At 41.4% G+C, this 27,023-nt stretch overlaps 1 protein-coding gene and 1 non-coding gene across 2 annotated transcripts in view; one reads left to right on the plus strand and one right to left on the minus strand.

Annotated features, from left to right (window-relative positions):
• AKAP13 (A-kinase anchoring protein 13) overlaps nt 1-26,717 on the minus strand; it is a 368,214-nt gene extending 341,497 nt beyond the window's left edge. The window contains exon 1 of the mRNA XM_063638599.1: nt 26,552-26,717. The gene's annotated coding sequence lies outside the window, so the exon portion shown is untranslated. The remainder of the gene's footprint in view (nt 1-26,551) is intronic.
• On the plus strand, nt 16,887-16,948 carry LOC129483649 (U7 small nuclear RNA). Its single transcript, XR_008658157.1, has one exon. It is a non-coding gene; the product is annotated as a U7 small nuclear RNA (small nuclear RNA).
• Nucleotides 26,718-27,023: the final 306 nt, after the last annotated feature.

Below are 27,023 nucleotides of genomic sequence, written 5' to 3' on the forward strand. Positions count from 1 at the left end.
GCTTGAGGCCAGGAGTTTGAAACCAGCCTGGGCAACATAGTGAGACCCTGTCTCTACAAAATAAAAATTACAAAATTAGTTGGGCATGGTGGCACATGCCTATAGATCTAGCTACTCAAGAAGCTGAAGTGGCAGGTCTGCTTGAGCCCAGGAGTTCGAGGCTGTGGTGAGCTGTGATCACCACTGTACTCTAACAGCCTTGGCGATGGGCAAGACTCTGTCTCAAAAAAAAGAGTGGGCGTGAGGGCAGGTATTCTACCAGTAGTATCACATGCAACAAAGAGTACTTCCTTCAAGAAACATATACAACACCTTTCATTTGTCCTAAAGGCTACTCCATTAGAAAAGTCTGGAACTGCTTGCAAACTGCAACAGAAAGAACACTGGCTTTGGAATGAAATTGACTTTGGCCGAAGTTCTGGATCCTGCCCTTACTAGCTCAACAAGTATCCTAGCTTCTTTGTATCTCATATTTCTGTAACTAAAACACAGAGATAAAATCTTCACAGGTTAGTGAATAAGGCAAATAAACAGCATCTAGCACATAGTAAGCACTCAATAAATAAATAAAGTTTCCTTCATCCTGTGCCAACTCTACCAGAATTTTGTGTCCAATTTTTGTATCCACACTAGATTAGAATTCAAATAACTTACCCAGTCCATAGTAAAATTAGTATGTGAATCATGGATTTTTGTCAAACTCATTTGTTTCGTGGATTCAAACTTCACAACCAAAGTTAACAAAGTGAGCTAGAAGCCAAACTAAACTAGAATCTGGGTCTTTTAAACTACCCAGTTCAAAGCTGTTTAGTAAAAGGGGAAAGACTTACACTATATGAAGAGAAACCAGAGTATCAGTTCGGAACTCTGATTCAAAGGCACAAATCTTTCAGGAAAACATCAGTAGAAACAACAAGACACCAAGACAAAACTAAGTCTGAATCGATTAAAACACATGACTCATCTATTCATAAGCTCTAGACTTAGAAGTCACATTAAGAAACTTCACAATGGATCTTTAAAACACAAAACAGACTTTAAACAATGGTAAGGAAAGCTCATCAGAATGTGCTAGGATACAGCATTCCAGATAGCTCATGAAAAAAAGAAAAAAACACAACCACTGCCACATAAGGCCCTACTGAGTACTAAGAATGAACACACACAATGATAATAGCTAGAAGGAGGTAACTGCAAGCAAGGAAGGCAAAATAACTTTAAAGATAGTAACAATTTGTCAAACAAAGGCAAATTAATCATTGGCTTTTCAACACAGTCACAATCTAACAGCCATTCATTCAGTAAAGATTACTGAGCCCCTACCATAAGCTGGGAGCTAGGTACTAAAGATACAAAGGTGTGACACTAGCCCAGTAAAGGGAATGAGATATACACGTACAACTTTACAACCAGGATAGGAAACAGTGTGCCAGAAACACTTGAGAGGTCAGAAAGACGGCTTATAACCAACTGTGAGAATGAAGCAGGGTTTATGTAGGAAATATCCTTCAAGACTTAGCTTGAAAAGCTAAGGCAGAATTGGACATGAACAGATGGGAAGGAACATTCTGTGTGTCCCTAGGGTCTAGCCTCCACACTGGCACACAAAGTAATCAATATATGTTTCTCAAATGCATGAATGGGCAAAGGCACATGATGATAAATACTTCACCATGTTGAGAGAACAGTTTTTAAAGCATGTTGTTGCAGAACCAAACTGTGGCAGGCCTTACTCAGATTTTATTCTGTGGGCAATGAGGAACTACTATTTTCAAATAGGGCAGTGATACGACCAAAGCTGAGCTAAAAGAAGAATAAACTGACAGAACATAAAACAGGTGACAGCTAAAAGAGAAAATCTGCCTTTAACTATGCTATTGACCTTATCTGCATCCGAGGTAATCATGCTTCAATCTTGGTCAGTTCCTCTCCTTAAAAATCTTTTACACTAATGATTTCTGATGATGTGTGTAGTAAAGTCAGGACAAGCTAGACTATACTATAGTAACAACAACCAGAAGGTATCAGAAGTTAACACAATGAAGTTTACTCCTCACTCACTCAAAGATCACTATGGCTCCAGGCAACTCTCTGGGGCAGCTATCCTTCAAGCCTCAGGGCAGTATTCCAACCTGATTTCATCATGTGGTACTGTCATATCTACTTTGCTTCCAGGTCCAAAAGCAAGGAAAGACAGAGAGGATTTCACGTCAGACTTTTTTTTTTTTTTTTTTTTTTTGAGAGGAGTTTTGCCCTTGTTGCCCAGGCTGGCGTGCAATTGTGTGGTCTTGGCTCAGCGAGAATCGCTTGAACCACCTCCCGGGTTCAAGCAATTCTCCTGTCTCAGCCTTCCAAGTACCCGGGATTACAGACATGCGCCACCACGCCCGGCTAATTTTTGTATTTTTAGTAAAGACAAGGTTTCACTATGTTGATCAGGCTGATCTCAAACTCCTGACCTCAGGTGATCCACCCACCTCAGCTTCCCAAAGTGCTGGGATTACAGGCATGAGCCACTGCACCCGACCTCACACCAGCTTTTAAATGCTTCTAGCCAAAAGTAACACCTTTCTATGGCACACAGCAAGTCACAAGACCATGCCATCTTGAAATAGGCTGGGAAATGTGATATTCCACTGCAAAAAGAAGGAGAACTAGAAATTGTAGTGAGTAGCACTAATGCCCACCATATTTTGATATTTTTACCAGTGTCCAGCAATAAATTATGTTGTAAAGAAAAAAAATGCCCAATTTCTTTGCATTAGGTACCACCATGGTAAATCCGTTCTTAGGGCATCAAAGTTAGCACCACATTGATCATAAAACAATCTAATCTCCGTATGTTCACTGACTCTAAAGAATTTATCATCACCTATTTTAGATTTTTTCATATCTATTACTCTTTTAGGAATAATTTCCAACCATTAAAACATAGCTTATTTCATTCTGCTCTAATCTCATAAATTTCTCATTTTTTCCTTATTTATGAGGACGTAACAGATAAGGAATGGGATATACAATATGATCAAATCATTTCTGCCCTATTATTAAGAGTCCTTGGCATAACAAGCAGTTAAGAACAATGAAAGCTGCTAATCACTTATATTACCAGGTTTCATTAATGAAAAACATGAGTAATAGCGGTGCTATTAAAAACATCCCACAGCTACAAAACTCCTGTAACTTTAAGAAAGGCAGGTGAACATAATAAAGAATGCACACATTTTAGAAACACAATCCTAGTTTCAACCCCCAGCTCTTGCACTTCCTGGCTGTGGGAGTTTAGCCAAGCTACACAATCTTAGTAAGCCTCAACTACCATTTACGGCAGAGCTAACTCCAGCTACTTCACAAGACCACCCCAGGGTTAAGTGAGACAATACAGATAAAATGCTACAAAGTAAGTGCTCAAAAAAAATAGCAGCTAGTATAAATAGGTTTTGATAAGCAAGGAATACGATTCTTTGCATCTTTTTATCAGGATTTCCCAAGCTCCCGGAGAGCTAAAAAGTACTTTAATTTCTAACTGCTTAGTTGAGAAATATCTCATGGGCAGTTAACATCAGAGCACAGCCTAGTAGTCAGATACCACGATCATCCATTGTATTATACAGTTCCTTCATGATTCAGCCAGTAAAATTTCCCTAACTCTGAAGAACTTATACCAAGAACAAAGACATCCAGCCAATAGATGGAGATTCATAAACACCAAATCCTAGGCACCAGAAGGCACTTTCAACATATTTCAGTCCAGATGTTTCCAAACTGATTTTTTGGCCATGGAAGCGTCTTCGAAGGAAACATTACAGGAAACTCACAAAAAAAAAAAAAAAAAAACTAGAGGAAAGTGGAACAACTCTGTGTAGCACCACTTGCTCTCTTTTTCATGCCCTTCCCAATCCCATTTGGGCCCTTGATGTAATTCCAAGGATCTCCAGGACTTGAGGATACTTTTTGGGGAAAACACAACAAATAACCAAACAAAAACCTGATACAGTTTAACCGTTTCATTTTTGATGGGAGAACTGAGGTGGAGTGGGCTAAGCAACTTGCCCAAGGTTGTCGGCAGCAAACTAAGCCAAATTTATTGAATCCTAATCCAGTGACTGTTCACTAGCAAGTTTTTCTCAGCTACAGAATGCTTTACATCAGAATTTATCCTTTACATTTCTACCAGTCAGTGAGTTTCCACCTTCCTATTTTTAATCTGGCATTCTTATTACTACTGTCTTGTTACTCATTCTCTTATTACTTTGTTCCCCATTATTATTGTCCTATGTCCCAGAAAAACTGCATAGAAACATTTAATTCCTACCACTGATTTACCAAGCTAATTGTTTACCTCAGATCCCTAAGACAGGAAAGAAAGTAGTGAGACCTAAGGAAGAATCCTCTGAAATGTGAGATACCAAGGTCCTATTTGTTGGTTGACCAGCTAATTGTTATTACTCTCTTTTTTGCAACCTCAAAGGGACAGTTTATCAAGAAAATACTGAGACAAAAACGACTAGCTTCTTTGGTAAACAGTTTATTATAGCTCAAGTTACTAGGGGGAGGAAACAGTAAAAAAGCAGAATGGCACACTTCTGAGATTTAAGCCCAAATAATGTGGTTGTAACAGAGGAAACAAATCAGAGCTGGCCTTGCCCCAAAAGATTTCCAAAACAGAGGTCCTTTGGGAGGCCTATAAAAATTCTGATCAATTCGGGTTGGCAGAGAAGACGTCCTCAAAATTCCACATAGGGTTCCTTACCAAAACAAAGTAACATCTAGACTTCATAATGAAACTGAACAGTTCAACAATCAGGTATACTACATAAAAAACTGGGTGGTTTCAAGACCACAGAAGCCCTCCCACATCTGAATTAACTATCTACATGTTCCAAGACTTTATTATAGAACCATCATAAATCAAACTTCTACTTCTAGTGATATAATATGCCAGGCACGGTGGCTCGTGTCTATAATGCCAGCTCTTTGAGAGGCCAAGGCAAGTGGATCACCTGAGGTCAGGAGTTTGAGATCAGCTTAACCAACACGGCAAAACCCAATCTCCTATAAAAATATGAAAATTAGCCAGGCATGGTGACACACACCTGTGGTCCCAGCTACCTGGGAGGTTGAGGCAGAAGAATTGCTTGAATCCGGGAGGTGGAGGTTGCAGTGAGCTGAGATTGTGCCACTGCACCCTAGCCTGAGCAACAGAGACTCTGTTTAAAAAAAAATATATATATATATCTATATATATATGGCTACTAAATTATAATTAATCAGCTATTTCTCTGTAACCAGAAATAGGCTGAATATCAACCAGATACTCCTAAGAATGTTCAACAAAACAAACTGGTGTATTGACAGTGCCAAGAGATCACCTTACACACCTACCTGACTTACAACTCCCTATACAACTAGTTCTTCCTACTTATAATACAGAAAACCTTCACAAATATTATGATTGAAAATTATTATTATAGCTGAGACCAATTAACTAATCTTTGGCTCAGAGAAAAAGGTTTGCCTATATTAAAGTCAAGAACACGGTTCCAACGTTTAATTTGCTTGTTTTCTTGATTATCTAAACCATGATGTCCATATGTAACTGTGATTTGAGGAACATATGTGGATTATACATATTTGTACTTTCAAAACTAAATTTTGTTTTTTAATTTTTTTTTTAGAGACAGGATCTTGCTTTGTCACCCAGGCTGGCGTAAAGGCAGGGTGATCGTAGCTCACTGTAACCTCTAACTCATGGACTCAAGTGATCCTTCCGCCTCAGCCTCTCAGGTAGCTACAACTACAGGCATGCATCACCACCCAGCTAATTTTTTAATTTTTATTTTGTAGAGACAGGCTCTCACTATGTTGCCCAGGCTGGTCCTGAACTCCTAGCCTCCTGACTTTAAGCTATCCTCCCACCTCAACCTCTCAAAGTGCTGAGATTATAAGTGTGAGCCACTGAGCCTGGCCCAGAACTAAAAGCTTTAACAGTCAGGCACAGTGGCTCATGCCTGTAATCCCAGAACTTTGGGAGGCCCAGGTGGGAGGATCACTTGAGGCCAAGAGTTTTGAGACCAGCCTGGTTAACACAGTAAGACTCCATCTCTAGAAAAAATAATAAATAAATAAATAAGCTATATCAGTAATTCTAATATGCATTTAGATATGCAACAGAATGGCCATAGATCATCTCTCACAGGGCTCTTTGTGTAGAAGAGGATCTTACTCCTTAGCATCTCTAAATCTTATTTCAAATACTTCCCCATTTTTTTGCTGGAGTTAATTTGAACTGACAACTAAGAACAAGCCAAAGGAACATGATATCAGTGACTTTATTTGAAAGTTTCCTCCATGTGTCTTTTAATATTGGGAACTCAGATTAACTTTCAGCACATAAGAGGGCAGTAACTGCGGCCCGGCGCGGTGGCTCACGCTTGTAATCCCAGCACTCTGGGAGGCCGAGGCGGGCAGATCACGAGGTCAGGAGATCAAGACCACGGTGAAACCCCGTCTCTACTAAAAAATACAAAAAATTAGCCGGGCGTGGTGGCGGGCGCCTGTAGTCCCAGCTACTCGGAGAGGCTGAGGCAGGAGAATGGCGTAAACCCGGGAGGCGGAGCTTGCAGTGAGCCGAGATTGTGCCACTGCACTCCAGCCTGGGTGACAGAGCGAGACTCCACCTCGAAAAAAAAAAAGAGGGCAGTAACTATGCTTCATGAGTTTCTTCACATCCTTTTAGAAATAGAGTTGTGGCCAGGCGCGGTAGCTCATGCCTATAATCCCAGCACTTTGGAAGGCCAAGGCAGGCGGATCACGAGGTCAGGAGATTGAGACCATGGTGAAACCCCGTCTCTACTAAAAATACAAAAAATTAGCCGGGCGTGGTGTCGGGCGCGGTGGCGGGCGCCCGTAGTCCCAGCTATTCAGGAGGCTGAGGCAGAAGAATGGCGTGAACCCAGGAAGCGGAGCTTGCAGTGAGCTGAGATGGCGCCACTGCACTCCAGCCTGGGCAACACAGTGAGACTCCGTCTCAAAAAATTAAAAAAAAAAAAAAAATAGAAATACAGAGTTCTGGCCGGGCGCGGTGGCTCACGCTTGTAATCCCAGCACTTTGGGAGGCCGAGGCGGGCGGATCACGAGGTCAGGAGATCGAGACCATGGTGAAACCCCGTCTCTACTAAAAATACAAAAAATAAGCCGGGCGTGGTGGCGGGCGCCTGTAGTCCCAGCTACTCAGAGAGGCTGAGGCAGGAGAATGGCGTGAACCCAGGAAGCTGAGCTTGCAGTGAGCCGAGATTGCGCCACTGCACTCCAGCCTGGGCGACAGAGCGAGACTCCGTCTCAAAAAAAAAAAGAAATACAGAGTTCTTTCATTTTTTCTTTGGTTGCCAGTAATCCAGTAATTCTATGAGTAATTATCTTATGGCATCTAAAACTTTAAAAACGTGTTTTCTAAAGGTTATGGGAAAATAGTAAATAGGAACTGTCATATTCTGCCAGTAGAAGTGACATAAGCTTTCTGTAGACAACTTGACAATATCTATGAACAGCTGCTGAAATGTACACCATTTGCCCTAACAATTCCATTTCTCTGTGAGAACAAAGTAAACAAGGACACACAGATGTATGTATAAGGCTGTTCTTCAAAGCAATGTTTATAATAGCATAGAGGAAAGAGGAAGGAGGAAGAGTGATGGGGAAAAAAGATACACAACTTATTCAAATAATAGGAAATGAACTGAAGATAAACTTAAGTCCATACAAAGAAATACTATATAGCCATTAAAATAACTACATCAGTTACTTGAAATCATATAAAGGTGGCTGGCGGAAACACGTGGATCACTTGAGGTCAGGAGTTCAAGACCAGCCTGGCCAACATGGTGAAACCCCATCTCTACTAAAAATCCAAAAATTAGCCAAAAAAAGAAATCATATAAAGGTATACTGAGGAAATGTTTTATAACCTGTTTATGCTCAAGAGTACATAAAATATGCCACATATGGCTATTCCACATACAGGTTGTATATATGTACATACACACACTCTCTCTCTACAAGTTTGCAAGTTTGGAAAGAAAAATTATACCAAACAATTTTCTCTAGGTAGTGTCATTTAATGTGTACTTTTTTGGGACTATAGTTCCTAAATTTCTAGAGGAACTGTACATTACTAGTGCAATAAAAATAAGACTTATTAAAAATGTCTTTCATAAATCATGAAAACGATCTGATGACTCCTAGAATAACAGATTAACCATAAAAATAAATCTACTGGCAAAGTCAAAGTTACGTAAAGTTCTGCCAAAATAATAGCTCACAGTGATGTCCCTTTCACATAATTACTCGTTTCAACTCTTGCCAGAATGAGGAATGCTGAGCAGAGTATGAGTTCTAGAGTAAGATCCACGTTCAAGTATGAACTCAGCTGCGTACTAACTGTGTGACCCTGGGCAAGTCGAGCCTCTCTGGGCCTCTGTCTCGTCATCAATAAAATATGGATACTTATACATTTTGTGAGGATTAGAGTTACGAGGATTAAAATGAGATAAGGGTTTGTAGAGTACTTACTACTACACTTGGCAAATGGAAAGTAATAATAAATGATGGCAATTATCACTATTATTTTTACTGCCTATCAATCAAGAAACAAAATCATGAGTGCTTTTAAGGGCAGCGACTACATCTTATTTTGTTTATTCCTCAATCCCTGGCACCCAGTACACAATAGGCCTTAAATAAAATGCTGACTGAAGTATATATAAAATTAGCTATTAATTTCTCTGAGCTTCAATTTCCTTTTCTGGTAAAATCATAAAAATACCTTCCTTACAGAGATAAGACCTGATCTACGTAAGACGCTTAGATCAATAATAGCTACCAATAGATTAATAATGGTTCCCAATAAATGACAGCTATTATATTAGTGAACTTGTCCCTGCAGATTTCAACATGCGTCAAGGCTGAGGGGACAGAATAAATACAATTTTTCTTCTGAATTAGTATTTGAGTCCCGAGATATCTCACAGATGAACCATTACCTTTATTTGAGCTCAGGAAAGAAAACTCTCCATTTCCAGGCACATATCCCAGTGAGCTAACTAATAAAGTGATCATCTTTAGACTGCCACAAGCACTTTTGGCAAAGCAGCCAAAATAATTGTTTACCACAGAGGGGGTGAAAGAGGAGTATTTCAAAGAATCTATGCACTTAGGACATAATATTTACAAAAAGTGCTATGAAAAACAATGTATCAATTGTTTTTGGGCCTTCAAATGAAAGCTTTTAAGATATCAACACTATTTTTAAATACATTGCCAAATAAGTTATTAAGGAAATACAAGATTTATGGAGGTATTCAATTACCTTAAAACGTATTTTCTTTCACAAAAATCAAAATACTTGGGAATGCATTATTTAAAAAATAATCCTCCGGGGGAGAAAAAAAATCACCAAATTCAATGGGGGGAACAAAAGACTACTGACGTGAAAACAAAAATAATTATGTATAAATCATAGCATTCCTGTGCTGGTACTTAAACAGTTATCTAAGAAAAAAAAAAAAAGTCTAACATACGAGAGGACTCAAAAAAATTGCACAGATGAGTAATTTGTGCAGTTTTAATTTTCCATGTCTAATTTGACAGAAACCTCAAATTTCATATAAAAGTGCTTAATAAAAGGTTTGCAGTCCTATTTCTGCAATTACTCTGCTGAAAGGAAAATAGGCTACTCAGCATTCATTTGCTTTGAGTTAAAGTTGTCTGTTTCATATCCTGGAAACCTATCGTGCCTTGTTTTACAGAGGCATTTCATGGTTTACAGTATTATATATTGGAGTAAAAATGCCATTTAAAAATCACTAAAAAGAAGAGTTGGTAGTGACTTTCAGGACAACTAGGACGAACATATTATAGTAAAGCATGGGAGAATTTTATGGTATATGAACTATATCAAAACAAAGCTTTTTTTAAAAAAAATGCATGTAGAGAATAGCGAAATCTTGCTAGAATCTGGGTAATGAGTATATGAGTCAATTCTACTGTTCTATTGTGAATATGTTTTACAGTCATAATTTTGTTTTTTAATTAAACCAGCCATCATGCACCCACATTCTGAGGTCAACCATCCATATGCCAATGATGAAGTTGCTGAAGAGGTTAAAATGTAAAGTGACAGAGCCCTACGTGGACCAAGCACAACAACCAGGCAAGAGCTGTATAGATTTTACCACCAAACTTGGTTAACACCAAACTTCCATTTAACATGGTGTCTTCTCTTTCCCCAAAAGAAATGCTTTAAACTGACCAAAATCAAACTAAAACTGATGCTAGAAAAGAAAAAATAAACATCTGTTCATTTATTCACAACAGGATGGATTTTATTAAGCTTAACATACACATGTATGTTATATGTGTGTGTGTGTGTGTGTGTGTGTGTGTGTGTATAGTCAAAAATTCATTCATCCTTCCATCAACCCAAATATTTCTTGAGAAGCAACTATTATGTGCCATTGTTACTGGGAATACAGTAATCAACAAAGCAGATAAAATTTGACCTCAAGAAGTTTATAATCTGGGAGGAAAGATAGACATGTTATATTACCTTACCCTATCTATTCAGTGGGCAATCTGACAGTACATCCTACTAAATTAACCGGGGAAAGGAAATGAACACTGGGCAAAGACAATATGGAAAAACCAAAGAGGTAACCAAAAACAGTACAACTCAAATCCCTAATCTAAATAGGAAAAACAGTCATTTATTGGATTGTTTGGAAACCAGCTAGGTTTCCAGAAGAAAACTTCTATCTTGTCTTTTTTTTTTTTTTTTTTTTGAGACGCAGTCTCGCTCTGTCACCCAGGCTGGAGTGCAGTGGCGCGATCTCGGCTCACTGCAAGCTCCACCTCCCGGGTTCACGCCATTCTCCTGCCTCAGCCTCTCCAAGTAGCTGGGACTACAGGCGCCCGCCACCACGCCCGGCTAATTTTTTTTGTATTTTTAGTAGAGACAGGGTTTCACCGTGGTCTCGATCTCCTGACCTCGTGATCCGCCCGCCTCGGCCTCCCAGAGTGCTGGGATTACAAGCGTGAGCCACCGCGCCCGGCCTTCTATCTTGTCTTATACATACAATCTGTCCTATCAAAAAAGTCTCCCTTTTCAAAAAGATAAATAAACATTACCTTCAGATATCCTTTCAAATAAAAGAGTAACTTTAACCATTTAACTAAGCCAATCTCAATTATTCATAATTCATATATAGTATTACTCAATGTCCAGCTGTACAATATTCCTTCCAAGTTGCCATAAATCTTGGCAGAACAGAAAGATAAGTTTAAACCTGGGTGTATTTCATGTTACAAAGAGGTTCAACAGCCACAGCCAACTCATCCCACTTTTAAATTTTCAGATTTCAAGAAGAGAAGGAAAGGGATGGAGAAAAAAAAAAAGAAAGACTTGAAAAACAACACTATTGGATGGAGGCAAAAGTTTCAGGGCCATTCTTATATAGCCCCATTAAAAGAACAGATTCTCATTCATGATAAAAATTTAATTAAATATACATACTAAGCTATCAGAATTCTCCTTTCTGCCATCACATACTAAGGTTTCTCTGGCAAGGTTATCTACACAAAAGATTCCTCTGAACAATGAACGGTTCCTCTGAACAATGGGCTATAAGCAATGATGAAAAGGAACTTGAATGTCCTGTCTTAGGAAACTACCCAGACACACTATTTATCAAATAATTCTATTTACTGTACTGTATTAGAAAAAGAAAAAGTGTTTACAGTAATAAGGTTGGCAAGAATATTAAGAAAATTAATTAGTTACTCCAAGCAAAGTAGAAAGGAGTCGTTGCAACTCTGAAGAATCCTCACTAACGTGAAAATAACCTCTGTCCCATTTCATGTCCAAGAGCCTAAGTTTTATCTTTCTCTGGCCATCCTTCTAGGACTCAGTGAAAGGTGAGTCAGCAAATACCATTTCACAGAACAAAAGAACTCAAGGGCAAAAGAAGAGCAGTAACCTGCTCAAGGTCACACAGTCAATTATATGACAGAACCCCGCTAAATTGGGACTACTGTGTCCTTCCAACTATAAACCTTGCCAAGTTAAAGCCATTTTACCAGGGGGTGGGAGGAGAGGAGATGGAATCAGGTGACAAGCAGTAGTGAGGCAACTAGCAAAGTATCTAGTTACAGAGCTATTATTTCCTAAATCAAGAGTGAAAAATAAAAGATTTTTTCCCTAGAAATTAACATGCATGCTCCATTCATTTGCCAGAGTCTCTGCTCCAACAACATCCTGGCCTTCAACATGCTCAAAGGGATGAATCAAGGACAATTCCATTTAAGGGACTACGGAAGAGAAAGTTGCATTACATGACCCAGGTCTTTCCCCAACCATTCCACCCTGTGTCTTCTGTTGGGTCCACATAATCCACTCCCCTGCATTACGCAGAAGATATGCACCCAAAAAATGTGTTTGATATGAGCCAAACTGGGCTGAAAGCTAGGGGGGTAAGAAAAGATGTTTAGAACTTCATGGTGCATACCTGTATCTTTCTTACTGAGGGCTTGCTTACTCCTTCTCCCCCAACACTCCAGTACTACTAAAACGAACCTTAAAAACTGGTTTTTCAACTTCCTATATAGGTTACACATGAACTAATTAAATGTTTGTAAAACACTTTGAAGATGTGAACAAATGTGTAAATGTTAATTATTAATGTCCATCCACAAAGCTTCTGTATGTGAAGGAAAATACAATTCTACTGACAAGTTTCTGCTACTTTCAAGGCACAAACATGGAAGCCTAGCATGTTTTTAAGAATTCTAGGAAAACTTTAAGAGCAGACCACATTGATTTTCTATTTACACCAAGAACAAGATGGAATTTTAAACTGGCTACTTTGGATATAATTATATCAAAGTGAAAAAAATCTGACTTATGGCATATATAATAAAACTAGAGTTATGTATATATATAGTCACAATGTCCCAGATGAAAGTTGTAGTTCACTGACTTGAGAGAAGCAAACTTAAATCTCTAAACCCTAGTTTTTTTCATCAAAAAAGGGAGAAATAATAATATCTATCTTATAGGATTACTGTAAGGAATTAAGACAATGTAGATGAACATAACATGTAGGTAAACACACAAAAGTTTCTTAAAACTTTACTTTTTCGAAAACACCTTTTAGAAAATGACCTCAAAAAACCCCTCTAGACTGGACATACACACTACTCTATGCTCTAAAGATACACACAGCACTATTTTGGCAGGAATGCCCAAGCAAAAGCTTTGGCTATTACTGCTCACTGACCCATGCATGCCTTTACTCCCTGAAGAGAGGAAGCACCTCAGCCAGCCCGCAAGCCTTCATGTGATCAAATGAACACTTAGAACTCTACTTCCCAACTCTTGTTACCATATTTTTTTCCCCAAATAACTCCCAAACTGCAAAGTCTCATCTATAGTTCCTTTGTATTCTGAGCCCAGCCGCTCTGCGTACAAAGCATCCAAGAGGATGTACACTCTGTGTACAAAGCATCCAAAAACCATTTTCTTCCAGCTTGTTAAAGGTAAAAGAAATTATTTCCATGCAATGTCACAACGGACCTCCCTTCTCCCACTCCAGAAACACACCCACTTAGACAAGGCAGAACTCAAATGCCAAGACAAAGATGATAGATTAATTTACAGATACCACCCAAATGACTGAGTATGTTTTTAGAAGTGATTCATGAATTACTGAAAATGTCAAATTTGTCAAAAGCCCCTGTCATATCCACCACCTTTAGGACAGCTATCACCTGGGAAAAAGGATTCTTCTAAAAATCTAAGTTAATGTTGATGGTATAATTCAGATTTTAAAACAAAACAACTTCATGCTCAGTTCAATTATTCTGAAGAAATCTGCCCACCACAATGCAACATAAAGTACCCTTTCAACAAAATGGGGCCACAATTAGCCCGGTGGGAAGAGTATGTGCTAACAATTTTTCCAGGAACTGTTATGTACTCATTTCAAAACCACCCAGAGCCAGGTGCAGTGGTGTGTGCCTGTAGTCACAGCAACTAGGAAGGCTGGAGTGGGGGGATCACTTAAACCCAAGAGTTCAAGTCCAGCCTAGGCAACACAGCAAAACCTCATTTCTTGACCAAAAAAAAAGAAAAAAAAATACTCTTAACTGATTCCCATCTATGATTAAGATTATTCTGTAATCCCAGCACTTTGGGAGGCCAAGGCGGGTGGATCACGAGGTCAGGAGATCAAGACCATCCTGGCCAACATGGTGAAACCCGTCTCTACTAAAACTACAAAAATTAGCCGGGCGTGGTGGTGCATGCCTGTAGTCCCAGCTACTCAGGAGGCTGAGGCAGAAGAATCGCTTGAACCTGGGAGGCGGACGTTGCAGTGAGCCGAGATAGCGCCACTGCACTCCAGCCTTGGCGACAGAGCGAGACTCCATCTCAAAAAAAAAAAAAAAAAAAAAAAATTATTAAGTTCTCACGTTTTTAAGATGATAGACTATACATAGTAAAAAAAAAAAAAAATGGAATAAGTAATATCAGCAACCACAAACAAATGAAATCCATTACCCCAGAAACTCACCAACTGAGCCCAACCTCAAAAAATATTAACTCCTTTTATTAAGAATAAGAATAGGGCTGGGCACGGTGACTCACGCCTGTAATCCCAGCACTTTGGGAAGCGGAGGTGGGTGGATCACGAGGTCAGGAGTTCAAGAATAGCCTGGCCAACATGGTGAAACCTCATCTCTACTAAAAATACAAAAATTAGCCAGGCATGGTGGCACATGCCTACAGTCCCAGCTACTCGGGAGGCTGAGGCAGAAGAATTGCTTGAACCTGGGAGGCGGAGGTTGCAGTGAGCCGAGGTCACGCCACTGCACTCCAGCCTGGGTGACAGAGCAAGACTCTGTCTCAGAAAAAAAGAATAAGGGGGCCAGGTGCAATGGCTCACACCTATGATCCCAGCACTTTGGGAGGCCAAGGTGAGTGGATCGCTTGAGTCTAAGAGTTCAAGAACAGCCTGGACAACCTGGCAAAACACCATCTCTACAAAAAGTACAAAAATTAGCTGGACGTGGTAGTGCACACCGGTGGTCCCAGCTGTTCGGGAAACTAAGGTGGGAGAATCACTTGAGCCCAGAAGGCAGAGGTTGCAGTGAGCCGAGATCGCGCCACCGCACTCCAGCCTGGTCAAAGGAGTGAGACCCTGTCTTAAAAAAAAAAAAAAAAAAAAAAGGAATAAAGACAAATATACACTCTGCAGAAAATCAGAAGATCAAAAGTTACCCTCATCTACTTTGCAGTAGCCTCCTTCCAGACTATCTTCGTATATGTGTATGTGAAGTACACTCAAATAATACGCTAGCATCACATAAAAACGCCATTATCTTTCCACTATCACCAATATCCTTAGAGTATACAAATGCAAAATAGAGTTCACTAATATTTTTATCATGCTCAGAGAAGAAAAGTTTTCAGCATGTTTGGAATCCTAACTAATTCTGATATAATATGCAAGATAATTGTTTTAGGTCACTATCATCTTCCTTCATTCATATCTAGTCTTCCTTTAGTTACTATACATAGTGGTGGTTGTTTTATGACTGTCATGATTACTAACTACTATGCCATGAGCCCCTATTATGGAGCTTTATACAGCCCTAATTCCCACTAAAACCTCCCACTCTCCCTTCTCTATCTACAATTCTCTAATTCATACACCCAGTCCAGACCATCACTGAACTCCAGAACTGTATATCCAAATGCTTACTGATACCTTCACTTAAAAATTTCACAGATCTCAAACTTAGCATGTTAACAGGGAAATCACAATTTCAACCTCTCAGCAAACTGATTCCACATCTTCCCCATTTACCCAGTCGTTCAGGTAAAACACCTAGGAATCCTCCTTAATTTCTTTCTTTCCTTTAGAACCTTTTTCCAATCTGTAAGTAATCCTATAGTTCTATTTTCAGTGTATATGGATTCAAACCACTTCTCACCACTTTCGCTGCTACCACCCTAATCCAAGCCACCATCTTCTCTAGCCTGAACTATTGCAAATCTCTTAACTAGTCTCTCTGTTTCCACTACTGCTCCCTATGCCAAGAGTAAAGTTTTTAAAGCCTAAATCAACTCTTGTCATGCCTTGCTCAAATCCTTCAGCTGTTTCCCACCATCCTTAAGAGCCTATTTGATCTGGTCTCTGGCTACACATACAAACCTTATCTCCTCACGCTCTTTCTCACCCATTCCAGCCACACCAGGCTCCCTGTTCATTCTCCCATCTCAGGCCCTTTGCACTTGATGTTCCTTCCATACTGAACATACTTCCTCTGAATCTTCATGTGGGCTTGCTCCCTTGACCTTCTTCAGGTCTGTTCCAATCTCACCTCCTCAGTAAGGCCTTGTCTGACCTCCCCAATCTCTGCTAATACTCTTCATATCCTTCCTAGAATCATCACCACCAGACATGCCTGCAATTGTTTGTTCACTCATTTATTTTCTACTTCTGTCAATAGGATATAGATTAATGGCAGCAACTACAGATGTCACTGAATAGCCATTACCTAGAACCGTGCCTGACAAACAAAAGATACTTGAAAAAATTAACAAACAACCCTACAAGGTATGTCATATAACCATTTGCCAAAAGAGAAAAGAGAAGATTAGATTTCAGAGACAAATAACTTACCTAAAGCTGCATGGTAAATAAATAGCAAATGCGCCTGAAAGAGCCAGCACCCTACCCACTGACTCACTACAACCTGTGACATAAAGCATATATGCTAAGAAACAAAAACGCAAAAGCAAGCATTTCTACATGAAAACACCAGATCACAAGTGTTACAGATCTTTTAGAATTTGTCTAGCAGGTTTTCTGGTATTCACTGGAAGACTCCCCCACGGGGGGGCAGAAATAATAGATTACAGTGATCCTTCTCTTTCTGTTCATCACCATAGCAATTCATTTCTTTGATTAATCTTAGGTATGTACCATGTGCCTCTTCAACTAAAAGATATCTACATTTTTTTGTATTTCCCACAAAGCAATGGCTGAGCTACTGTCAGAAGACAGTCAACAAATACTTCTTTGTTATTTATACCCCCAAAGATTTTGAGAATCCTGTAATGAAACTTAAAGAACCACCAACAAAGCATACTCACTCAAAGGACTTCAGCTGCTAACCATGATGGAGTAACTGGATCCAGATTTATCCTGGCATCCTCCCTAACTACTAGAAAAGTGGACAAAATGTATGAGGCAGCATCCTTTAGAGCCTGAACAACAGGCAGCACAGAACTGCAGTCCCAAAGAGAAGGGAACAAATGAGATAAGCCCTAAAATCGCCCCAGCTTTCTGGCTGGAGGTACCTTCTAGACCACCGTGCAATGAGGAGGATCAAGCACAACATGGCAGCCTTGTCAAGTTTAGAAGACAAACATAGCTTGGGAAGGCTAAGGAGTCTGAAAATTGCAGAGTACGAGAGGAGGGAGTTGCATGAAAAAGGAGCTCCAGAAATCAGCACAGAGGCCCCATGAGTCTCACACAGAGTAGTAAGCCAAGCATGCATATTGTAAAAATACATGAGGGCAAGCAAAGAATCACCCAGGAAATGTAAGCTAAATGATCCCCAAAGTTTACACAGGGCTGGGAGACATTTGTGTTCTCAACTAATACAGTCCTCACCGGGAGCCCAATTCTTCAATGAAAACTACAGGAGCCTCATGCCTTAGTAATGGGGTGTAACAAGCAACTTACACGCATAAGTTTGGCAACTTAACTTGCCAAAACAAAGTATGATACTCTTTAATGCAATGGTTCTTGTGTTTGAAATAACTTTTCCCCCAAGGAGACATTTGACATTTAACAGATAAGGACTCAACAACTATCATGAATATTATACATGTGATCAAGAATCTATTTTAAAAATGAACATAACTGGAAACAAATGGAAGAAATAAAAAAAGATTCAGTAGCAAATGGAACCCAAAGACATGTAAAAAATAATACATCACGACTAAATGAGTATTATCACAAGAATGCAAAGCTATTTCAACATATTATGCCAGACTAAAGAAGAAAAAAACATATGATTATGTCAATAAATACAGAAAAACCTTTGACAACATTCAATATCTATTCATGATAAAAACTCTCAACAAACTAAACACAGAAGACAACTTCCTCAACTTGATAAAAGACATCTACAAAAACAAATACCTATGGCTACCATCATATTAATGGTCAAACACTCAGTGTTTTCCCCTCTAACATCAGGAAAAAAAAAAAGGATGCCCACTTGTAAAACTCCTATTACACATTACACTGAGGGTCCTAGACAGTTCCGCAAAGTAACAAAAAGAAATCATGCCCGGCACGGTAGCTCACGCCTGTAATCCTAGCACTTTGGGAGGCTGAGGCTGGCAGATCACTTGAGGTCAGGAGTTTGAGACCAGCCTGGCCAACGTGGTGAAACCCAGTCTCTACTTTAAAAAAAAAAAAAAAAAAATTAGCCGGGCATGACAACATGCACCTGTAATCCCAGCTACTTAGGAGGCTGAGGCACGAGAATCACTTGAACCTGGGGGGCCACAGGTTGCAGTGAGCCGAGATCGCACCACTGCACTCCAGCCTGGGCGACAGAGCTAGACTCTATCTCAAAAAAAAAAAAAAAAAAAAAGGAAATGAAAGTATACAAAGTGAAAACGAAGAAATCAAACTGCCCTTATTTGCCAATGACATTAATGTCTATGCAGAAAATTCCAAAAATCTACAAAAAAAGCTTCTATTACTAAAAATGAGTTTAGCAAGGGTGTAGGATCCAAGGTCAGCAAATAAAATGATCTTTCTATATACCAGCAATGAACAACTGGAAACTGAGAAATATCATTCACAACAGCACCAGAACACATGAAATACATGTATAAGATTACAAAACACATGCAAGATCCAATTGCTAAAAACTACAAAACACTCATCAAAAATCTAAGGTCTAAATAAATAGATATGCCATGTTCATGGCTCATTATTAAAATGTCAATTGCCTCCTAACTGATTTCCAGCTTCAACACAATGCCAATAAAAAACCACAGCAGCCTGGGCATGGTGGCTCATGCCTGTAATCCCTACACTTTGGGAGGCCACAGTGGGAGGATCGCTTCATCCTGGGAGTTTGAGACCAGCCTGGGCAACACAGACTCTGTCTCTACAAAAATAAAAAAATTAGCCAGGTAGTGCATGACTGTGATCCCAGCTACTTGGGAGGCTGACGTGGCAGAATCGCTTGGGCCCAGGAGATCAAGGCTGTGGTGAGTGGTGATCCTACCACTGCATTCCACACTGGACAACTGAGTGAGACCCTATCTGTTTTTTTTTTTTTTTTTTTTTTTTGAGACTGAATCTTGCTCTGTCACCCAGGCTGGAGTGAAGTGGCGCAATGTCAGCTCACTGTAACCTCCATCTCCCGGGTTCAAGCAATTCTCCTGTCTCAGCCTCCCAAGTAGCTGGGATTACAGGTGCCAGCTATTTTTTGTATTTTTAGTAGAGACGGGGTTTTGCCATGTCAGCCAGGCTGGTCTCGAACTCCTGATCTCAGGTGATCCACCCGCCTCAGCCTCCCAAAGTGCTAGGATTACAGGCGTGAGCCACCACACCCGGCTGAGACCTCATCTTAAAAAAGAAAAAGAAAAAAAAGAAAAAGAAAAACTCAGCAGGACTTGAGGATAACAGCAAGATAAATCTAAAATATGCACAAAAATGCAATGCAACTAGAATACCCAAAAAACAATTCTGAAGAATAATAAGGTAACTCACGCTACCTGATTTTAAAACTTACTCTAAGGTGACAGTAATCAACGGTGAGGTGACAGAGAAATGAAAGACACAGATCAATGGAATACGAGAGAGAATCCAGAAACAGATCCACACATTTATGATCAACTTGCAAATAAAAGGCATAAAGGTAATGAACAGAGAAAGGACAGTCTTTTCAAAAACTGTTGCTGGGGGCCAGGCGCGGTGGCTCACGCTTGTAATCCCAGCACTTTGGGAGGCCGAGGCGGGCGGATCACGAGGTCAGGAGATTGAGACCACGGTGAAACCCCGTCTCTACTAAAAATACAAAAAATTGGCCAGGCGTGGTGGTGGGCGCCTGTAGTCCCAGCTACTCAGAGAGGCTAAGGCAGGAGAATGGCGTGAACCCGGGAGGCGGAGCTTGCAGTGAACCGAGATTGCGCCACTGCACTCCAGCCTGGGCGACAGAGCCAGACTCCATCTCAAAAAAAAAAAACTGTTGCTGGAAAAATTGTAAATCCATCCACAAAAAAATAAACTCAATGCATACCTTGCACCATTTAGGAAAATTAAATCAAAGCAGATAATAAATGTAAATGTTAAATTTTAAGCGATAAAACTTCTAGGAGAGCCGGGCACAATAGCTCGCGCCTGTAATCCCAGCACTTTGGGAGGCTGCAGTGGGCGGCTCACTTGAGGTCAGGCGTTCGAGACCACCCTGGCCAACATGGTGAAACCCCATCACTACTAAAAATACAAAAATTAGTCTGGCGTGGTGGTGGGTGCCTGTAATCCTAGCTACTCGGGAGGCTGAGGCAGGAGAATCACTTGAACCTGGGAGGTGGAGGTTTCAGTGAGCAAGATCTCACTCACTCCAGCCTGGACGACAAAGCGAGACTCCATCTCTAAAAAAAAAAAAAAAATAACTTCTAGGAGAAAATATAGGGAAAAGTCTTTGAGATCTTAAGTTAGGCAAAGATTTCTAAACTATTATACCAAAAGCATGATCCACTCAGGGTAAAAAAAAAACACACACTGGATATCATAAAAATTAAGAACTTCTGCTCTTCAAAAGACATTATTAAGACAAGTAGGCCAGACACAGTGGCTCGCACCTGTAATCCCAGCACTTTGGGAGGCCGAGGCAGGTGGATCACTTGAAGTTAGGAGTTCAGGATCAGCCTGGCCAACATGGAGAAGCCCCATCTCTACTAAAATACAAAAATTAGCTGGGTGTGGTGGTGTGTGCCTGTAATCCCAGCTACTCGGGAGGTTAAGGCAGGAGAATCACTTGAACCCAGGAGGCAGAGGCTGCAGCGAGCCAAGATCGCACCACTGTACTCCAGTCTGGGTGACAGAGCCAAACTTCATCTCGAAACAAACAAACAAAAAAAGCCATAATTAAGACAAGTAAAAACAGACTAGGAGAAAATAGTTATTTGCAAATCATATATTTGATTCCAGAGTATATACAAAAACTCATTTTTTAAGCAAAAGATTTTGAATTGACAAAGAATGACAAATAATCATATGAAAAGATACTTAATATCATTAGTCATTGGGCAAATGAATAAAAAGGCTACATTCTGTGTGATTCCATTTTTACAACATTCTTGAAAAGGCAAAAAACCATGGAGACAGAAAACAGATCAGCAATTTCCAGAGTCTGGGGGTAGAGAACCAGTTGAGTACAAAAGGGCTCAGAAGAATTCTGGAGGATGAAGGAACTGTCCTATTTGAAGCAGTGGATATATGAATGTATACACCTGTCAAAACTCAGAGGACGTTACACTAAAATGGCGGAATTTTAGTGAATGTAAACTATACATATGAATAATTAAAGAATGAAAAAATAGAGACTAAAGAGATACAATGATGTGCTGAGTGAACTTTCATTTTACCCTGTCCAAAATTTTTCTTAATCAACTATAAAAGGCATTTGGGGGACAAATAGAGAAAGTTGAACAGGTATTGAATAATATTATAGAATTAATGTTAATCTTTCTTGTTGTGAATAACTGCAGTTGGTTATGTAGAAAAAGGGTCAGCAAACTTCTGTGAAAGACCAGACAGTAAATATTTTCTGCTTTGTGGACCACACGGTCTCTGCTGTAACTACTCAACTCTGCCACTATAGCACCAAAGTAGCCAGAGAAGAGCTTACAGAGTGACATAAATGGTAAAAAACCTCACACCTTTTCCTTCTCTCCCATACTAGCATCCATATCATACAAACACACTGATATCCACCTTCCCCAGGCACTGAACACAGCATTGCCTCACACAAATGTTCATACAATCACGGTATTTCAGTACCAGGTCCATCCTTCCAGCAAGGTCTGACAAAAACACATTATCCATTCATCTTCTATTTATAACGTCACAATCAACTTGTAGGTGGGTGAGAAAACTATAAATATGAGGACAAACGCATGAAACAAACTTTCTTCCACTGACCAGTGAGGACAGATGCATGAAACAAACTTTTTTTTTTTTTTTTTTTGAGATGGAGTCTTGCTCTGTCGCCCAGACTGGAGCGCAGTGGCACGATCTCGGCTCATTGCAACCTCCACCTCCCGGGTTCAAGCGATTCTCCTGCCTCAGCCTCCCAAGTAGCTGGGATTACAGGCACCTGCCACCCTGCGGGCTAGTTTTTGTATTTTTAGTAGAGATGGGGTTTCACCATGTTGGCCAGGCTGGTCTTGAACTCCTGACCTCAAGTGATCCGCCCGCCTCAGCCTCCCAAAGTGCTGGGATTACAGGCATGAGCCACCACGCCAGGCTATGAAACAAACTTTCTTCCACCCACGGCTTTCTCCTCTCTCCCCACTTACAGCAGTAAGACAGCCTAACCTGGGAAAGAGAGAGGGAAGCTACTTCCAAATGGACGCCTGTCCCCATCAGTAATAACCAAGTCTATTCAAGTGCTAGATGTTAACTTTAAAAGAAGGGAACATCAAAAGTCCAAGTTTCTTCGCCTAGCTTTGTCAGGAATGTTTTTACCCTCAATCTGTAAGTGTGACCAAATATAATTTTTAAAGGTTCATCCTCGATCTGTAAGTTTGATCAAATATGATTTTTAAAGGTTTACTATAATCTCTTCATCAGAAAACTAATGGAAACATGGAACAAAATCTAAAGAAATGTCCTTAACAGGTAAATATTTCTACAATGTATCTACTCCATCTGGTACTGTAAGTATTCTAAACTATGCTAGTATAGCTCCTTTAAATCACTGCCTTCTTCTGTAAATGGTGTCACCTTTAAAGTGTTATCTTGAAGAGGAAGTGAGTGATTTGCTCATGTCTCTGTACTGAACTAACACTGTTAGCACCCAGTCCAGTTCTACCTTAAACAAGTTTGAGAAATACAGACATAATCCACACTTGTTATTTGTCAAGACTAAGGTAAAATAAAGTTGGAACTCATATCCTCTTATGACTGATGTACTGAAAACAATCCATCTCTCACCATTTCCTAAATAGCATAGTCACAAAGAGCTCTACCCTACCAAGCCACTCTGCAGGTCCCACTCTCAAAAGAAGACTCACAGGTGACTGAGAAGATAAACTCGCTATTGTTTCCATTATCCTTCAGTTCATCTGGCACCTCTGAAGAAATAGATTTGGATAAGACTCACAAGTCTCAGGGCCCCTTCTTTATGAAAGAAATAGCTAAACCTCTACACTCAGAAGCATCAGACTTTTAAGAATGCTTAAGTCATGTAAAAATGTATCAAAATTATTATCATTACAGCTACCAGGAAACAGCTACCTACTCCATGTTAGATACTGCAGTTAAGTACTTCACATAGTTTCAGTGATTCCTAACAACACTGCAAAGCACGTTACTAACGCTTATGGAGTAGGAAACTGAAGCTCTGAGAGGCTATGCAACTAGTCAATGGAAATGTGGAGATCTGAACTCTACCTAGTTCCAAAGGGTGTAAAAATTTCTCATTTTTTTCCAATTTCACAGTGGAGGGAGAGTTGTGACTAGATTTGTCCAACAATTTTAATAATTTCACCGGCTGGGTGAAGTGGCTCACGCCTGTAATTCCAACACTGTGGGAGGCTGAAGTGGGAGGATGGCTTGGGTCCAGGAGTTAGAGACAACTGGGCAACAGTGAAGATTCCGACTCTAAAAAAAATAATAATAATTTCACAAAAAGCGGGGGGCCCATTTCTAAATTGGAACCTCTTGTTGAAATCCTTGGAGCACTAGTTAAGCCTACTTCTTTTCAAAAAATAATCGACAGATTAAAAAAAGATTAGAAATCCTTTTAAAGTAAATGTCATCACAGATCTGAAAGTGAACTGTCATTTTGGACAGGTCCCCAGAGTTAGTGGCTCTCTCCTGTGTACGCTAGCTACCACCAGGCAGTAAAAATAATTTACCCAATTCAAACACATACCGTGCCTGCACTATGTTAAGACCACTGGCAAAGACGGTAAAAAGCTAAATAAGGTCTATCACAGCCCTCAAGGAGTTAAAGGACTAGAAGAGGAGTCCATTTATACTATAGTATGTGTGCAGTTACCATTTAGTCAAGGCAAACGAAGTGTGAGAAATCCTAATACAATAGTACCTACAGTATAACATGCCATCACCGCCCTGAGAAGGAAAGCAACTGGTGCACTCGTCACGTTATGTTGTAGGTAGCACTTGCTTAGATTATGTCCCTCCCTGACAATCCCTTCCCTACAATCACACACACACAACCACAAAACCAGGAAGGGAAGCCATCGAGCGAGTATTGTGAATCCCAAAAGTGGCTCTGTAGTTTAAAAGTGCAATGCCTGTGCCTGAAGAAAATTTGTCTTTAGCTTCATCAGATGAAGAAAAGTGGTTTTATAACACAAGGCCCACCAAACCAGAAAAGCCCAGGAACGCTTCTCCACAGGACTCACTTAGCATGAGAAATCACTCAGAGCAAACTGACACACACAGTATTTCTCAAATTTTTCTTTTTCATTTAGCAGATGGTAAAGGAATACAAGTGAAGTTAACAATATATGACCCTCTGGCCATTTTGCTCCACTATGAATGACAGACATTTAAGCTAGTTCCATCTGGGGAACTGAAACAATCATGTTCCTATCAGAAGCCACACAAACCAAATTAAGTGTTAATATGTGCACCCAAACTTGACAAAACTTGTACTTGCCGGGCGCGGTGGCTCATGCCTGTAATCCCAGCACTTGGGAGGCCGAGGCGGGCGGATCCCGAGGTCAGGAGATCGAGACCATCCTGGCTAACACGGTGAGACCCCGTCTCTACTAAAAATACAAAAAAATTAGCCGGGCGTGGTGGCGGGCGCCTGTGGTCCCAGCTACTGGGGAGGCTGAGGCAGGAGAATGGTGTGAACCCGGGAGGCGGAGCTTGCAGTGAGCCGAGATCGTGCCACTGCACTCCAGCCTGGGTGACAGAGCGAGACTCCGTCTCAAAAAAAAAAAAAAAAAAAAAAAAAAAACTTGTACTTAATGCAGCCTGCAAATCCCCAAGAGTCCACGACGGAATACAAGAACAGTAACAATGATTTATCTCAACTGATCTTAGCTCCTTCACAAACTTGCCAATAATGACCTTTCAAGAACTGCACCGTTTCTCCTCATCTGGGCAATCCAATGGCTTAGAAAAACTGAATAAATTGCTTCTTCGAAAAATAAAACACTTGTTGTGGAGGGGAGTACTAACAACAACAACAAAAAAGGCACACTGGTTTTTACTGTACTGAAGCAATAAACTCTCCAAATAACTTCATTAAAGAGTGTCATTAGCAAAGAATGAACACCAAAATACCGCTCAATCCAACTTTCATTGTGAATTCCGGGATCTAGAAAATTAAATGTGACGGTATCACTCTGCTGTAAGAACTATTTCCAAAACAAACCAAACCTATCTACCCCCTTTCTTGATTTTTTTAAAAAAAGAAAGTTTTAGGGTTTTTCCTTTTTTCAATTTCACATACTTCTTGGCTTTGAAAAAAAAAAAAAAAAGTTTTGTTTGGTCTCAAAGTATAGCTGCAAGCTGAGCCGGCTGGCTGCACGAGTCCCAGGGCGCATGGGGACCGCACGGGTCTCCTGAGCCGCTCGCCTGCGACCGGCGCGGGTCAGCTGGGCCGCGCCCCCGAGAAGCCGCGGAGAGGCACCGACAGGCGGGCCGGCCCGACGTGTTTACCTTCCGCGTCCGCCCCGGGGAGCTGCTCCCTCGCGCCCGCAGCACTTGTTCGCGGCGCGGACTCTACACCGCTGCCGCCCGCCCCAGGGGAGGAGTGAGCCCGCCCCGGCGGCGCCGACCCGGGGACCCGGGGCCTCGCTGGGGGCGGAGCGCCTGAGGGAGCCTCCACGGCCAGGCGCGCCCCCCACCCGGAAAGCGGCGACGGCTCCCAAGTTGGGCTGCGGAGTGGGAGGCGCGCCGAGCCCCGAGCAGACAATGCGGGAGAAGGGTGATGCGGCGGGAGGAGGGGTCCGCAGAGCTGAGGTCCCGGCGCCGCCCGGCAACCAGTCTGTCCAGCCCGCCACCGAAACCCTCGCAGCCCCCGCCCCTCCTCCGGGGCCCGCCCCCACCGAGCAACCGCAGGGGACTGGCCGCGCTCCGCACCCCGACCCACAAATCACAAAACTTCCCCCAACTCCGCCAACTAAGTTGCGCTCTCACCGTGCGGCTCCCGGGGCTCCCCCGCGGGCCGAGCCGGGATAACTCCTCACCTTCGCCGCAGAGAAAGACAATAGGCGGCCGCTCTCCCGACGGCGGCTAAAGCGGCGGCGACCGAGGCGAGCAATGGGCACGGCAGTCTCGGCGGAGCACAGGCGCTTCACCGCGGCTGCTCCGGCTCCGCGCTGGCCCTGCACGCAGCCCCAGCCCGCGCATGCGCCGAAAGCTGCTGGCGGGGGTGGGGGGGAAACGGGGCATGCGGGAAGGCGGTAACGCCTGCGAGTCCTCCCATGAGTACACGCGGAGCAAGAACTGCGAGCTGGGATTGCACGGCAGAACTGCCCATCTCGCTGCATGAGACCAATAGTAAGGCTCCTGGGCGGGGCACTCAGGTTGCTAAGGGAGGCTGAGGTTGACCGCCGCAGCTGCTCGGCGGCAAAGTGATCAAAGTAGGGTGACTGGCAGAGGCTGCTATGGGAAATGCCCACCCACGGTCTCCTCTCCGCCCTGTCTCCAGAAACCGCC

Source organism: Symphalangus syndactylus, chromosome 5 (genome assembly GCF_028878055.3).
Source record: "Symphalangus syndactylus isolate Jambi chromosome 5, NHGRI_mSymSyn1-v2.1_pri, whole genome shotgun sequence".
NCBI classification, from domain to species: domain Eukaryota; kingdom Metazoa; phylum Chordata; class Mammalia; order Primates; family Hylobatidae; genus Symphalangus; species Symphalangus syndactylus.